The sequence below is a fragment of the Sinohyriopsis cumingii genome, chromosome 3 (assembly GCF_028554795.1).
Source record: "Sinohyriopsis cumingii isolate HCF-2022 chromosome 3, ASM2855479v2, whole genome shotgun sequence".
Lineage (NCBI taxonomy): Eukaryota > Metazoa > Mollusca > Bivalvia > Unionida > Unionidae > Sinohyriopsis > Sinohyriopsis cumingii.
Genome location: NC_142963.1, coordinates 137,767,896 through 137,785,428, shown reverse-complemented (window position 1 = coordinate 137,785,428; position 17,533 = coordinate 137,767,896). Strand labels below are relative to the sequence as shown.

The 17,533-nt window shown below is 34.8% G+C and overlaps 1 protein-coding gene across 1 annotated transcript in view; it reads left to right on the top strand.

The window, feature by feature from the left end:
• The window catches only part of LOC149803939 (plexin-A1-like), a 444,256-nt gene that overhangs the window by 274,406 nt on the left and 152,317 nt on the right, over window positions 1-17,533 (top strand). The gene's annotated exons all lie outside the window — the stretch shown is intronic.

Sequence of the window (17,533 nt, the reverse complement as noted above, 5' to 3'; positions counted from 1 at the left end):
AAACTGTTGAAATGCATGAATAACGTAGTTTTGTCAATGATATTCTTGTATATACGCATACCTGGGAAGAGCGTGTTAGTTTATTAGTCGATCTGTTCGACAGACTCCGCAAGGCAAATCTCACAGCGAGACCCTCAAAGTGTAGTATAGCATATTCTAACTTGGAATGCTTGGGCCATCTAGTAAGTGGGTCAGGGCAAGTAAAAACACACAATGGCAAAATTGAAGCAATCAGAGATGCTCCTAGGCCAGAAACTAAGAAACAGATACGATCGTTTCTTGAGTTTATAGGTTTTTATAGGAAGTTCGTTCCAAATTTCGCTGCTATAGCTAGTCCATTGATGGATTTAACTAGGAAGGGGCAGCCCAGTAAAGTTTCTTGGGGTTCATGCTAAGAAAGAGCTTTTAACACTCTTAGGGAAGATTGATCAGTACAAAGATCCTAAAGTTGCCAGAATTAAATAAATCGTTCATAATGAGAACTGGTGCTTCCGACACAGGATTAGGAGCAGTTTTGCTACAAGAGCAAGAGGGGGTAATATTACCCATAGCTTATGCTAGTAGGAAATTGCTGCCAAGGGTGCAAAATTACTCCGTGATCGAAAAGGAGTGTTTGGCATTGGTGTGGGGTATAAGTAAATTCCACACATACTTTTTCAGAAGATAATTTGTCCTTGAAACGGACCATCAGCCTCTCATATATTTGAACAAGGCAACAGTTGCCAATGAAAGATTGATGCATTGGGCATTGACTCTGCAGCCATTTCGTTTCCGGATCGAAGCTATCAGAGAGTCAGAAAACGTAGGGGCCGATTACTTAAGCAGAGTGTAATTTGCAGTTTATTTTTACAAATGTAAATAACGTTTCAGTTTGTATTTTTGGCTCAATTCCATGTTTTTCTCAAAGTGTTTCCACTTTTTTAAGGGGGAGGTAATGTCACGAAATTGTGTATGATTTATATCAATACGTATATGTGATCAAAAATGTATGTTTCATTGCTATGTACAGCATCACCCGAAGATGGTTTATTTTTTCGGCTCTACTTATTTCGAAATACTGAGTGCAGCTCAACCTATGCTGCATGTGCAAATTGCCTGCAGTGAACACTTAAGTACCTAGCTGCACATATCTGTCACAGCTAGTATACATATAGACCAAATTCTCTATAAACAAATTACACTATGACGAGTCTTGTCAGGAAGCTTACCTCTTTACAAGAGGAAATCTCCAGCTGTAGAGATATTGAAATTTAAGTTTGTATTCTTTATTACTATTCGTTTTATATGACAAAATTGTTTCATATATTAGATGTTTTAAAATTTATTCTAAATTCTACAGACAGTGAATACCTAGGTTATACAACGCCATGATATTAGAAATACTATAGTCTGGTTCGAGTTAGCCATTTGTTGTAACTGAACAGACAAATTGAAATTAATTATACACTGCATGCATTGAACGATTAATGTAATGGGTAACAAATTCATGTGCACGCATGCGCAACATATATCAGTGCAGAAGTACTTAACCGTGTCATATGAACTACACGGTTTAGTTGTTATAATTTTAGCTGCCTTATATATGGTTTGGTGATGTGGAGTCACATAACTCTGTGGTTTCTTGTGACGTGTACGCTGTGTCTAGTGACGTTGGGTCAGAAGAGTGTACTGGTGTTCTCTATGCGAGGGAACAAGGCTTCACGACCATCGGCTCTGTGTTGAATGTGAGGGCTCGTGAGGGATCCTTCAACAGACAGGGGTGGACCATGCGTAGGCGCTCCTTCGACCATTGACTAGAGTGAGTGGAACCGGAGATACATCTTGGACGTCAAATGGGCGCCACGATAGTTATATATATATTACGTGTTCCATGTTGTTGTTATTTTCACTATTGCTATCTGAGCAAAATTACATGCATTCTGATTTCAATATCGTTATATGAGCAATAGATTCATAATTTCTTGCATTCCCATTTCAATATCGTTATATGAGCGATAGATTCATAATTTCATGCATTCCCATATCAGTATCGTTATATGAGAGATAGATTCATAAATTACATGCATTCCCATTTTAATATCGTTATATGAGAGATAGATTCATAAATTCATACATATCCCTATATCCCTTGGTGCTTATTAAGACTTTGTTTATATTGGGGATATAGATCATATACTTTTATTTGTTGATCGGTCATAGGACGTAATTCACGTTTGTTTTAAATTCCATTCGTTAAATTCATGCTTGAGTTTTCTCATTGAGTTACTTGTTGTTGATAGTTCCATGTTAGGAACTTTATTATTTTCCTTATCTTTTTATTTATAATGGTGTCAGATTTGTTAATATTTAATTTGCGTGTTTTCACTAATCCAGTCCCAAACCGGGTTCATCTTATGACATTGGTTACATGACAGTTGTAGTCTTTGTTGTTTGTTTACTTGACAGTTGTGATCTTCCTCATGTACAAGGACACTGCAAGGTTCATTCTTGTTCAATACCATGCCTGCTACCACTGTAATCACTTGGATGTGCAGATGTATTACATGCTAATTAAATATGCATAGAACGTTGCCTAGATAATTCAAGTCAAGGCCAGATTGAGGACAAGTTACCCCCAGATGAGATCAAATTAGCAGTGCCACCATTAAGGAAATGATGCTATCAATATGAAAGTGAAAGTATGTCTATGAGCTATAAAGCCATTGTCCAAACAGCAGTAGGTATTGTAATGACATTTTTTCTTCTTTATAATCACCAATAAAGATAACACAAGAAGTGTGCATCATACAATAGATTCTCAATAAAATATTAATTTGATCAGAAAACATCAAATGACTTCAGAAATCTTATTTTAAAATATGCAGACTTTGTTGCTTTGTAACCATGGTGTCCTTTGTAACGAGTGTTCTGTGGAGTTTTGTAGCAGTGGTGTCCTTAGTAATGACTACTCATTAGCCATATTGTTGGACTGAAACCAAGAACTTTATAAGAAGATGCCTCCAAGCAAAATAAATACATGCACTAGCAAGATAATGTGTAAGAGTCAAATTCAGCTAGGTAGTGAATTTCTCATTATAAGTACATACACTAGCAAGATAATGTGTAAGAGTCAAATTCAGCTAGGCAGTGAATTGCTCATTATAAGCACAGGCACTAGCAAGATAATGTGTAAGAGTCAAATTCAGCAGTGAATTTCTCATTATAAGTACATGTACTAGCAAGATAATGTGTAAGAGTCAAATTCAGCTAGGCAGTGAATTTCTCATAAGTACATGTACTAGCAAGATAATGTGTAAGAGTCAAATTCAGCTAGGTAGTGAATTTCTCATTATAAGTACATGCATTAGCAAGATAATGTGTAAGAGTCAAATTCAGCTAGGTAGTGAATTTCTCATTACAAGTACATGCATTAGCAAGATAATGTGTAAGAGTCAAATTCAGCAGTGAATTTCTCATTATAAGTAAATGCACTAGCAAGATAATGTGTAAGAGTCAAATTCAGCTAGGCAGTGAATTTCTCATTATAAGTACAGGCACTAGCAAGATAATGTGTAAGAGTCAAATTCAGCTAGGCAGTGAATTGCTCATTATAAGCACAGGCACTAGCAAGATAATGTGTAAGAGTCAAATTCAGCAGTGAATTTCTCATTATAAGTACATGTACTAGCAAGATAATGTGTAAGAGTCAAATTCAGCTAGGCAGTGAATTTCTCATAAGTACATGTACTAGCAAGATAATGTGTAAGAGTCAAATTCAGCTAGGTAGTGAATTTCTCATTATAAGTACATACACTAGCAAGATAATGTGTAAGAGTCAAATTCAGCTAGGCAGTGAATTGCTCATTATAAGCACAGGCACTAGCAAGATAATGTGTAAGAGTCAAATTCAGCAGTGAATTTCTCATTATAAGTACATGTACTAGCAAGATAATGTGTAAGAGTCAAATTCAGCTAGGCAGTGAATTTCTCATAAGTACATGTACTAGCAAGATAATGTGTAAGAGTCAAATTCAGCTAGGTAGTGAATTTCTCATTATAAGTACATGCATTAGCAAGATAATGTGTAAGAGTCAAATTCAGCTAGGTAGTGAATTTCTCATTACAAGTACATGCATTAGCAAGATAATGTGTAAGAGTCAAATTCAGCAGTGAATTTCTCATTATAAGTAAATGCACTAGCAAGATAATGTGTAAGAGTCAAATTCAGCTAGGCAGTGAATTTCTCATTATAAGTACAGGCACTAGCAAGATAATGTGTAAGAGTCAAATTCAGCTAGGCAGTGAATTTCTCATTATAAGTACATGTACTAGCAAGATAATGTGTAAGAGTCAAATTCAGCTAGGTAGTGAATTTCTCATTATAAGTACATGCACTAGCAAGATAATGTGTAAGAGTCAAATTAAGCTAGGTAGTGAATTTCTCATTATAAGTACATGCATTAGCAAGATAATGTGTAAGAGTCAAATTCAGCAGTGAATTTCTCATTATAAGTAAATGCACTAGCAAGATAATGTGTAAGAGTCAAATTCAGCTAGGCAGTGAATTTCTCATTATAAGTACAGGCACTAGCAAGATAATGTGTAAGAGTCAAATTCAGCTAGGCAGTGAATTTCTCATTATAAGTACATGTACTAGCAAGATAATGTGTAAGAGTCAAATTCAGCTAGGTAGTGAATTTCTCATTATAAGTACATGTACTAGCAAGATAATGTGTAAGAGTCAAATTCAGCTAGGCAGTGAATTTCTCATTATAAGTACATGCACTAGCAAGATAATGTGTAAGAGTCAAATTAAGCTAGGTAGTGAATTTCTCATTCATGCTAGAAAATAGCAAGATTTTGATATTTTGTTATTTGCATTACAGTGTTGCAACAATAAGACTACCTGACCAATGGTCTTCACTTGGTGTGGTCTGAGATATAATACTTAATGATTTTGCTTTTAACAGTGATGCTTTGACAGTATTGCTGAATGATTAAGAGCTTTGAAGTTATTGCCCAGCTCTTAATAAACAGTAGTTGATATTCTAAAAAAAAGAGATTACATGAATTAATCGTTATGTTGTATAACTGATAAAAGATTAATGAAGTTGACATTTTTATCATATGCAGAATTAGCTAAAGGATACCCTTCGAAAATAGGCTTTCTGATATCTGCCTTAAAATCTTACCAAGTTATGTATATTTATGTTTTTGTTATGAAATTATATCAAATATATACTTTATAAACACTCACTGGCATGTAAAGATTATTCATTAGTGTTTTAAAAAAATACTTAAAATCGTGATTTCTTTTCTTGATGTTATTATTTCCCTTATTAAAGACTTGCCCAGAGTTTATAGATTATACTTAGCAAACAATACATCGCTCATTGGACATATTCCAAATCATATATGGACATAGTCCAAATCATACATTGGTCATTGGACATAGTCCAAATCATACATTGGTCATTGGACATAGTCCAAATCATACATTGGTCACTGGACATAGTCCATTATACATTTGTCATTGGACATAGTCCAAATCATACATTGGTCATTGAAAATAGTCCAAATCATACCTTGGTCATTGGACATAGTCCAAATCATATATTGCTCATTGGACATAGTCCAAATCATACATTGGTCATTGGACATAATCCATTATACATAATTCATTGGATATAACCCATTATACATTGGTCATTGGACATAATCCAAATCATACATTGGTCATTGGACATAGTCCAAATCATACATTGGTCATTGGACATAGTCCAAATCATACATTGGTCATTGGACATAGTCCATTATACATTGGTCATTGGATATTGTCCAAATCATACATTGAACATAGTCCCAATCATACATTGGACATAGTCCAAATTATGTATTGGTCATTGGACATAGTAAAAAATCATACATTGAACATAGTCCAAACCGTATATTGGACTTAATCCAAACCACACATTGGAGATAGTCCAAATCATACACTGCACATAGTCCAAATCATACACTGGTCACTGGACATAGACCAATTCATGCATTGGTCATTGGACATATTCCAAATCATACATTGGTCATTGGATATAGTCCAAATCATACATTTGTCATTGGACATAGTCCAAATCATACATTTGTCATTGGATGTAGTCCAAATCATTCATTGGATATTGGATATAGTCTAAATCAGACATTGGACATATTCCAAATCAAACATTGGTCATTGGACATAGTCCATTATACATTGGTCATTGGACATAATCCGAATCATACATTGGTCATTGGACATAGTCCAAATCATATATTTGTCATTGGATATAGTCCAAATCATACATTGGACATTGGATAGAGTCCAAATCATATATTGGACATATTCCTAATCATACATTGGTCATTGGACATAATCAATTATACATTGGTCATTGGATATAGCCCATTATACATTGGTCATTGAACATTGTCAAAATCATACGTTGGTCATTGGACATAATATAAATCATGTGTTGCTCATTGGACTTAGTTCAAATCATGCATTTGTCATTGGACATAGTCCATCATACATTGGTCATTGGATATAGTCCATTATACATTGGTCATTGGATACAGTCCATTATACATTGGTCATTGGACATAATACAAATCATACATTGGTCATTGGATATAGTCCATTATACATTGGTCATTTGATATAGTCCATTATACATTGGCCACTGGATGTAGTCTAAATCATACATTAGACATTGAATATAGTCAAAATCATACATTGTACATATTCCAGATCAAACATTGGTAACTGGACATAGTCCATTGTACATGGGTCATTGAATATAGTCCTAATGATACATTGGTCATTGGCCATAGTTCAAATCATACATTAGTCATTGGACATAGTCCAAATCATACATTTGTCATTGGATACAGTCCAAATCATACATTCGACATTGGATATTGTCCAAATCATACATTGGACACATTCCTAATCATACATTGGTCATTGGACATAGTCAATTATATATTGGTAATTTGATATAGTCCATTATATAATGGTCATTGGACATAGCCCAAATCATACATTGGTCATTGGACATAATCCAAATCATACATTGGTCATTGGACATAGTCCAAATCATGCATTGGACATAGTCTAAATCATACATTTGTCATTGGACATAGTCCAAATCATACATTGGTCATTGGACATAATCCATTATACATTGGTCATTGGATATAGCCCATTATACATTGGTCACTGAACATTGTCAAAATCATACGTTGGTCATTGGACATAATATAAATCATGCGTTGCTCATTGGACTTAGTTCAAATCATACATTTGTCATTGGACATAGTCCATCATACATTGGTCATTGGATATAGTCCATTATACATTGGTCATTGGATACAGTCCATTATACATTGGTCATTGGACATAATACAAATCATACATTGGTCATTGGATATAGTCCATTATACATTGGTCATTGGATATAGTCCATTATACATTGGCCACTGGATGTAGTCTAAATCATACATTAGACATTGAATATAGTCAAAATCATACATTGTACATATTCCAGATCAAACATTGGTAACTGGACATAGTCCATTGTACATGGGTCATTGAATATAGTCCTAATCATACATTGGTCATTGGCCATAGTTCAAATCATACATTGGTCATTGGACATAGTCCAAATCATACATTTGTCATTGGATACAGTCCAAATCATACATTCGACATTGGATATTGTCCAAATCATACATTGGATACATTCCTAATCATACATTGGTCATTGGACATAGTCAATTATATATTGGTAATTTGATATAGTCCATTATATAATGGTCATTGGACATAGCCCAAATCATACATTGGTCATTGGACATAATCCAAATCATACATTGGTCATTGGACATAGTCCAAATCATGCATTGGACATAGTCCAAATCATACATTTGTCATTGGACATAGTCCAAATCATACATTGGTCATTGGACATAATCCAAATCATACACTGGTCATTGGACATAGTCCAAATCATGCATTAGACATAGTCCAAATCATACATTTGTCATTGGATATAGTAAAAGTCATACAATGGACATAGTCCAAACCACACATTAGTCATTGGACATAGTCCAAATCACACATTGGTCATTGGACATAATCCATTATACATTTGTCATTGGATATAGTCCAGATCATACATTGGTAATTGGACATAGTCCAAATCATACAATGGACATAGTCCAAACCACACATTAGTCACTGGACAAAGTCTGAATCACACATTGGTCATTGGACATAGTCCAAATCATACATTTGTCATTGGATACCAAATCATATATTGGTCATTGGACATAATCCAAATCATACATTGGTCATTGGATATAGTCCAGATCAGACATTGGTCAATGGTCATAGTCCAAATCATACATTGGACATAGTTCAAATGATACATTGGTCATTGGACATAGTCCATTATACATTGGTCATTGGATATACTCCAAATCATACATTGGAAATAGCGCAAATCATACATTGGTCATTAAACATATTCCAAATCATACATTGGTCACTGGATATTGTCCAAATCATACATTGGACATAGTCCAAATTATACATTGGTCATTGGACATAGTACAAATCATACATTGGACATAGTCCAAACCATATATTGGACCTAGTCCAAGCCATACATTGGACATAGTCCAAATCATACATTGGACATAGTCCAAATCATACATTTGTCATTGGATATAGTCCAAATCATACATTGGACATAGTCCAAATCATACATTGGAAATAGTGCAAATCATACATTGATCATTGAACATATTCCAAATCATACATTGGTCACTGGACATAGTTCATTATACATTGGTCATTGGACATGGTCCAAATCATACATTGGACATAGTCCAAATTATACATTGATCATTGGACATAGTAAAAATCATACTTTGGACATAGTCAAAATTATACATTGGACATAGTCAAAATCATACATTGGACATAGGCTTATACATTGGACATAGTCAAAATCATACATTGGACATAGTCAAAATCAAACATTGGACATAGTCAAAATCATACATTGGACATAGTCAAAATTATAGATTGGACATAGTCAAAATTATACACTGATTGTTGGACATAGTCCACATCATACATTGGACATAATCCAAATCATATTTTCAAAGCCATTGGAAAGATGGTCTCCTCATGGTGATTCATTTGCACCACATGAAAGTTACATGATTAAAAACAAAAAGAAAAAAAACCTGAATTGTGTATGATTTGAATTCTTTATTCCTTTTTGTAAAAATGTTCATCAACATTTTCTTTCTCTTCGCAGTGTAAATCTTGTTCATGAAAATTGGAAGAACTTGATGAAAAAATATAATTTGTTTATTAAAACGTACACATTTAATTAATGTTCTCTGAGCTTGACCATCATGTATGCCTGTCAAATTACCAGGGCCTTCCATTAGATTTAAAGTTTGACCATCATGTATGCCTGTCGAATTACCAGGGCCTTCCATTAGATTTAAAGTTTGACCATCATGTATGCCTGTCGAATTACCAGGGCCTTCCATTAGATTTAAAGTTTGACCATCATATATGCCTGTCAAAATACTAGGGCTTTTCCATTGCATTTAAAGTTGGCATGGGGTTTGGTGGACATCCGCCAGTAAGGAAAAAGCTTTATATTAATAACCAGGTGTAAAGTAACCAGGTGAATCACATAACATAAATCAGTGTAAAACAATGAAATGAATGCATCTCCAAATCAGAGAGCTTCAGACACAGTCAAAGAGACCTAGGTCTTCTAATATGTATATACATGTGATTGTGATTTCGTCTATAACATCATTGGTGTAGACTTAATTTACGGTGAGATTTAACTGCCTAAAATGTAACCAAATAATAATTTCTGAAATGCACAATACCATTATTGCATGATATATAATAGATAGTCCTTGGGAATTTGTTGCTTCCATCTTTTTTGTTGCTGTTGTTGTCATAACAACATTTTTCAGCCCATGATAGGCTAAATATGGTGGCCAGTATAATTGGTGGAGGAAAAACCCAGGAAAATCCCCAAAAGAACCACCTACACACTGGGAGGGAGCTACTACAAGCTTTCTCACATATCCACATATGCCAAGCCCATGTCTCAAACCCACATGGTAGTGATCAGTAAAGGCAAGCACTCAACCACCCAGAAGCCGCAAGGCAGAAGGAGCATTGACTTGAGCTTTGGCTACGAATTTCTCATTAACCTCTCTTACATCCAAGTCTGTAATGCTCTATTCAGTATTTCTTTCAGTCTTGTCAATCATTTTGAAAATTTGCAGGTGAGTTTTTTCATCAGAAAATGAATACCTATATAAGTATTTGCCAAAATTTGTTAAGATTTGGGATTGGATTTCAAAACATTGGCCAAAAAGGTGAAAAATTGTTAATCTCTGAAGTTAAATCAGTAGTTTCTGCAATTAATGATAAATTTCTGAAAATGAAGAAAAATCTGCCTTGGTAATGTTACTTGTGTTGATTTGAAAATCAAAGAAACCTAAGGGACAACACAGTTATTAATGGGACAAATGAAGAGATCTATTGCACAATCTTCTAGATCTAGTCTGGTTGTATGGACTTGTATTCCTCTCAATATGGAACCCAATTAATGCATTTGAAACTAAGTTTTCAGCATGTCTGGCCATTATTGAATTTGCCAGCTTCAAGAGGAAACTGTTCAGACAGACTGATTTCTTCTTTCATCAGGCATGTCACCCAATAGACTGGTTCCATGGAGAGGTGTACTTGAATGAAGAAATTTGCAGTGTGGTATCTATTTCATCAGACGCAGATAGAAATCTAGAACTTAACTATTAATCAAAACTGCATAGCCAGTACAGGTATGTGGATAATGCTACATGTCTGTGACATAATGCCCCAGTGCTATTTAAACATCACTATAAACTGCCACACTAGAGACATTGTAGTGATATGACTGAAAAATTGTTAAAGCTATGTTAAAAATCCAAATCAAACACTCACAATAGTGGTTTACTGCTGTATTTTTTCTCTGATGGTATGTACCTTGGTATTTTTTCACATCACCGGTACGTAGATATTTTCTATCAGTAAGGAACGTATGGAAATTCCCAAGGAATCTTTTTTCAACTTAAATGATATGGACATTTGTGTTTTCATTATTCATGACGGTATAGTTCAACAGATTAGCTTTCCTTTTACAAAAATGGTTGTAACTCTCATAAAGTAATGGTGAATATTACAGATATAATTTTATTACATAGCCATTTAATCTTACAAATATAATTTTATTACATAGCTGTTTAATATTACAAATGTAATTTTATTACATAGCCATTTAATCTTACAAATATAATTATATTACATAGCCATTTAATATTACAAATATAATTTTATTACATAGCCCTTTAATATTACAAATATATCTTTATTACATAGCCATTTAATATTACAAACATAAATTTTATTACATAGCCATTTAATATTACAAACATAATTTTATTACATAGCCATTTAATATTACATATATAATTTTATTACATAGCCATTTAATATTACAAACATAATTTTATTACATAGCCATTTAATATTACAAATATAATTTTGTTACATAGCCATTTAATATTACAAATCTAATTTGTTACATAGCCATTTAATATTACAAATCTAATTTCATTACATAGCCATTTAATATTACAAATGCAATTTTATTATATAGCCATTTAATATTACAAATGCAATTTTATTATATAGCCATTTAATATTACAAATATAATTTTATTACATAACCACTTAATATTTCAAATATAATTTTATTACACAGCCATTTAGTCTTATAAATGACCACTCCGGTGGCCTAGTGGTTAGAGTGTCTGCCTCAGATGTGGGAGGTCGTGGGTTCGATCCCCAGCTGAGTGGTACCAAAGACTTATAAAAATGGTACTAACAGCTGTCTCGCTTGGTGCTCAGCATTAAGAGGTCAGTGTTAGGACTGGTTGGCCAGGTATCAGGATTATGTGACTGGGTGGGACATTATGCTACATGTCTGCGGCATGATGCCCCAGTGCTAGACATCACTATAAACTGTCACATTGCAGACATTGTAGTGATATGACTGAAAAATTGTTAAAGCTACATTTAAAAATCCAAATCACACACACACGCACACTAATCTTGAATGGTTAATCTGGCATGCAATACAGACGTTGAATTTGTTATTCCATATTGCACACCTAAAATTTCCCTAAACCACACTAAGCCTGGAACAACTTGAAATGATAAATAATAGTCCACTTATAAAATATCCAAAATGATGTATTGCTATACATTTTGAATTATTCAGAAATGCCAGCACAAATTTATAATTTTGAGAAATGCAGACATATTTAGTGAAAATGGACGCTTTTGCCACTGGGGGTCAATGTGATAGTACCGTAAGAAGCGACAAGCAGTTTATATATGCATTAAACAGTTACATATGGATGATGGGGGCTAGATATATATCATGGGGGCTACATATATATCATTGGGGATACATATATATCATCAGGGATACATATGGTTTATTGGGGCTACATATGGATGATGGGGCTACATATATGGGATGGGGGGCTACATGTGGATGCTGGGGGGCTACATGTAGATGATGCATTCTATATGTGGATGATGAGGGCTACATGTGTATGATGGGGGCTACATGTGTATGATGAAGGCTACATGTGTATGATGGGGCTACATGTAGATGATGAGGGCTACATACGGATGATGGGGGCTACATGTGTATGATTGTGTCTACATGTATATGATGCAGGCTACATGTATATGATGCAGGCTACATGTGTATGATGGGGGCTACATGTAGATGATGAGGGCTACATATGGATGATGAGGGCTACATTTGTATGATGGGGGCTACATGTATATGATGATGCAGGCTACATGTGTATGATGGGGGTTACATGTAGATGATGAGGGCTACATGTGTATGATGAAGGCTACATGTGTATAATGGGGGCTACATGTGTATGATGGGGGCTACATGTAATAATAATAATAATAATGAGGACTTTGTATAGCGCCTAATCTTTAGAAGCTCTAAGCGCTTTACAACATTAGACAACACCTATAAGATAAAAAAACATATAATGATATGGTTACAAAAACAAACATTATAAAATTAGTAAACATTAAAAAACATGCTGAGAATATTTAAGGTAGGAAACATTATTAAGTCTTCAAGTTTGTTCTTGCAGTCAATGCTGCAGGCTACGTGTGGATGATGAGGGCTACATGTGTATCATGGGGGCTACATATGCATGATGGGGCTACATGTATATCATGGGGGCTACATATATGTCATTGGGGCTACATATAGTTTATTGGGGCTACATATGGATGATGGGGGCTCCATATATATCATGGGGCTACATATCGATGATGGGTGCTACATATATATCATAGGGGCTACATATATATATCATGGGGCTACATATATATCATCGTGGCTACATATGAATGATGGGAGCTACATGTATATCATGGGGGCTACATATATGTCATTGGGGCTACATATGGTTTATTGGGGCTACATATGGATGATGGGTGCTACATATATCATGGGGGCTACATATGAATGATGGGTGCTACATATATATCATGCAGGCTACATATATATATCATGGGGCTACATATATATCATCGGGGCTACATATGGATGATGGGGGCTACATGTGGATGCTGGGGGGCTACTTGTGGATGATGAGGGCTACATGTGCATGATCAGGGCTACATATGGTTTATGGCAGCTACATATGGATGGATAAGCTATTGATATTTATACTTGCAAACAGCAGAGGTTGAATATTTTACCAATTTTCTTTTTCATTTTCCTAACTTGTCATCTTTTTCCCTTATGTTAGTGTAGATTGTAATGTCTATTTATCATGTACTCTAAAAATTACAAACTAAAACTACACAGTATGAAATCTGACCAATAGCAAATGTGGTAGGGATATATTAATTATGTTATTAATAGTCTGTTTTTAGGTGTTAAGTGGTACATGTGCCCCAGAGTGAATATGGTTAGGACATCACTGTGTTGTCTGTTTTCAGGCCACATGTTGTGACCTTAGGCCCCAGAGTGAATGTGGTATGGACATCACTGTGTTGTCTGTTTTCAGGCCACATGTTGTGACCTTAGGCCCCAGAGTGAATGTGGTATGGACATCACTGTGTTGTCTGTTTTCAGGCCACATGTTGTGACCTTAGGCCCCAGAGTGAATGTGGTATGGACATCACTGTGTTGTCTGTTTTCAGGCCACATGTTGTGACCTTAGGCCCCAGAGTCAATGTGGTATGGACATGTCTCTCCTGTTATAGACTATAGGCATTTTTATGAGACCTTCATGGGGATATTTAAAATCTAAATTTAGGAGTACAAATTGCAGGGTTGAGTGTGTGAAGCAGAAATGTATGCAACAGTTTTTTCATTCCTTTCATGTGCCTTTTATACAAGTCACATCAGTGACCATGATATTTGTGCCTGTGTACATTGAAGCCCAGACCCTCCCCAATTCATGCACATATGCACACAAAAGAAAGTTGAGTTCATGCATTTCAGCAAAAATAACAAGAAATAGCAGTACAGATGTACAGATATTGAGACATTCAGTTAAATGAATGGCTCTTTTCTTTTAATTTTTATTACCTTTACTGTTATAAAGTTCCTGGGATGACATGTTTTCCATTGACCATCTGTGAGCGTACATTACACTTCTGGCATAATAATCACTTTTTTTACCAAATTACCTCCTACACTCACATGTATATGGATTACGCTTTTCCAGAATAATGAAAACTAAAATAAAAATAATGCAATAAAAAGTTGTGTTTGTCATTTATATTTTCATTTTTTAATTCCACTCATCATGAAATCTGAGAATATTATAAAAAGAAAACTTATCATAAGGATTTGACCATCCTAGACTTACATGTACTTTCCTAGCTTTCTATTTATAGCAACTGTATATGACCCATTTCCAAGAAAACTGATGGGTTATTTAATTTTAAACTTTGCTTTGCAGATTCATTATATTCGTAGTCAAGTTAGCAGATCAGTCTGTACTTTTAAAGGAAATGGGCTTATATGGTTTGACATGTGGATGAAAATTCTTAGAGTGGATGGATCCTTTTAAACTTAAAAACATATCCAATCAGAATAATGACCAATCAACACTGCTTTACAAATTTGTAAAGAAGAATATGAGAGTGTTGCAATACAGCAATCAGATTGATCACCTCATTATGACCATTGCAGCTAGAATTTGTAGACTTCACCATCATTTGGAAAAAGTTAGACATATGGAGCATTTCAAATGAGTGTTGAATATTAATTATTTTTCAGTATGTTTTGTGATTGTATTCAAGTTCCAGTTGACATGGAATTTGCCCATTTTTGCCAAGTATTGTGTACAGCACATTCACGTTAGTAGTAAAAATAAATGTACATATTTCATACCATGAACTGAACTTACGGTGAGTAATATATTAGCTATGATGTTGTAGCTTCAGTATAATATGTCCATACTAGTGCTATGTAGATTACTGTCCATACTAGTACTATGTAGATTACTGTCCATACTAGTACTATATAGATTACTGTCCATACTAGTACTGTATAGATTACTGTCCATACTAGTACTACATAGATTACTGTCCATACTAGTATTATATAGATTACTGTCCATACTAGTACTATATAGATTACTGTCCATACTAGTACTATATAGATTACTGTCCATACTAGTACTATGTAGATTACTGTCCACACTAGTACTATGTAGATTACTGTCCATACTAGTACTATATAGATTACTGTCCATACTAGTACTATGTAGATTACTGTCCACACTAGTACTATGTAGATTACTGTCCATACTAGTACTATATAGATTACTGTCCATACTAGTACTATATAGCTTACTGTCCATACTAATACTATATAGATTACTGTCCATATTAGTACTATATAGATTACTGTCCATTCTAGTACTATATAGATTACTGTCCATACTAGTATTATATAGATTACTGTCCATACTAGTATTATATAGATTGCCACTTATATTAGCAAATATTATGCTTACACCTTTCTTGGGGTTGGCATGTATACATTAGCACAAATTTGCTATTGCTACTCCTCCTAGAAAACTTGGCAAATTGACATCAGACTTTGCATCATCCTAGTTAGTCCTGAATCAAAAATGTGCCAGGGTTTAATTATTGAAAATCATACAGCTACTTCTCCTAAACGGATGGTAATAGCATCATGGGATTTTTACTTAAAGTCTTATTTTTTGATGGTGTGTGTCAACCTGGTCCATAAACGAAAAGCATACCAATACGATACCCAATATGGCCACCGTGGATGCCATCTTGAAAGAATATATGCTTTCTCATATACTGAAATTCATACTGACATGGGTTTTTCAATAGAAGAATTCTTACAGTATCTAATTGGTCCTAAATGAAATTGATGTTATTTTGACATCAAATTCATATTGATATGGGTTTTCATTATAAAATTTCTTACAGTTTATAATTGATCCTAAATAAAAATGATGTTTATCTGGCATCCTTTTTAGCTGCTATGGCAACCAGCTATAAACAGTTTATTGCTGCTCCTGAATGGATGGTCATATTGGCATGGATGGTCATATAGACACAGATGGTCACATTGGCATGGATGGTCACATAGACACAGATGGTCATATAGACACAGATGGTCACATTGGCATGGATGGTCATATAGACACAGATGGTCACATTGGTATGGATGGTCATATAGACACAGATGGTCACACTGGCATGGATGGTCATATAGACACAGATGGTCACATTGGTATGGATGGTCATATAGACACAGATGGTCACATTGGCATGGATGGTCATATAGACACAGATGGTCACATTGGCATGGATGGTCATATAGACACAGATGATCACATTGGCATGGATGGTCATATAGACACAGATGATCACATTGGCATGGATGGTCATATAGACACAGATGGTCACATTGGCATGGATGGTCATATAGACACAGATGGTCACACTGGCAAGGATGGTCATATAGACACAGATGGTCACATTGGCATGGATGGTCATATAGACACAGATGGTCACATTGGCATGGATGGTCATATAGACACAGATGGTCACATTGGTATGGATGGTCATATGGACACAGATGGTCACATTGGCATGGATGGTCATATAGACACAGATGGTCACATTGGCATGGATGGTCATATAGACACAGATGATCACATTGGCATGGATGGTCATATAGACACAGATGATCACATTGGCATGGATGGTCACATAGACACAGATGATCACATTGGCATGGATGGTCATATAGACACAGATGGTCACATTGGCATGGATGGTCATATAGACACAGATGGTCACACTGGCATGGATGGTCAT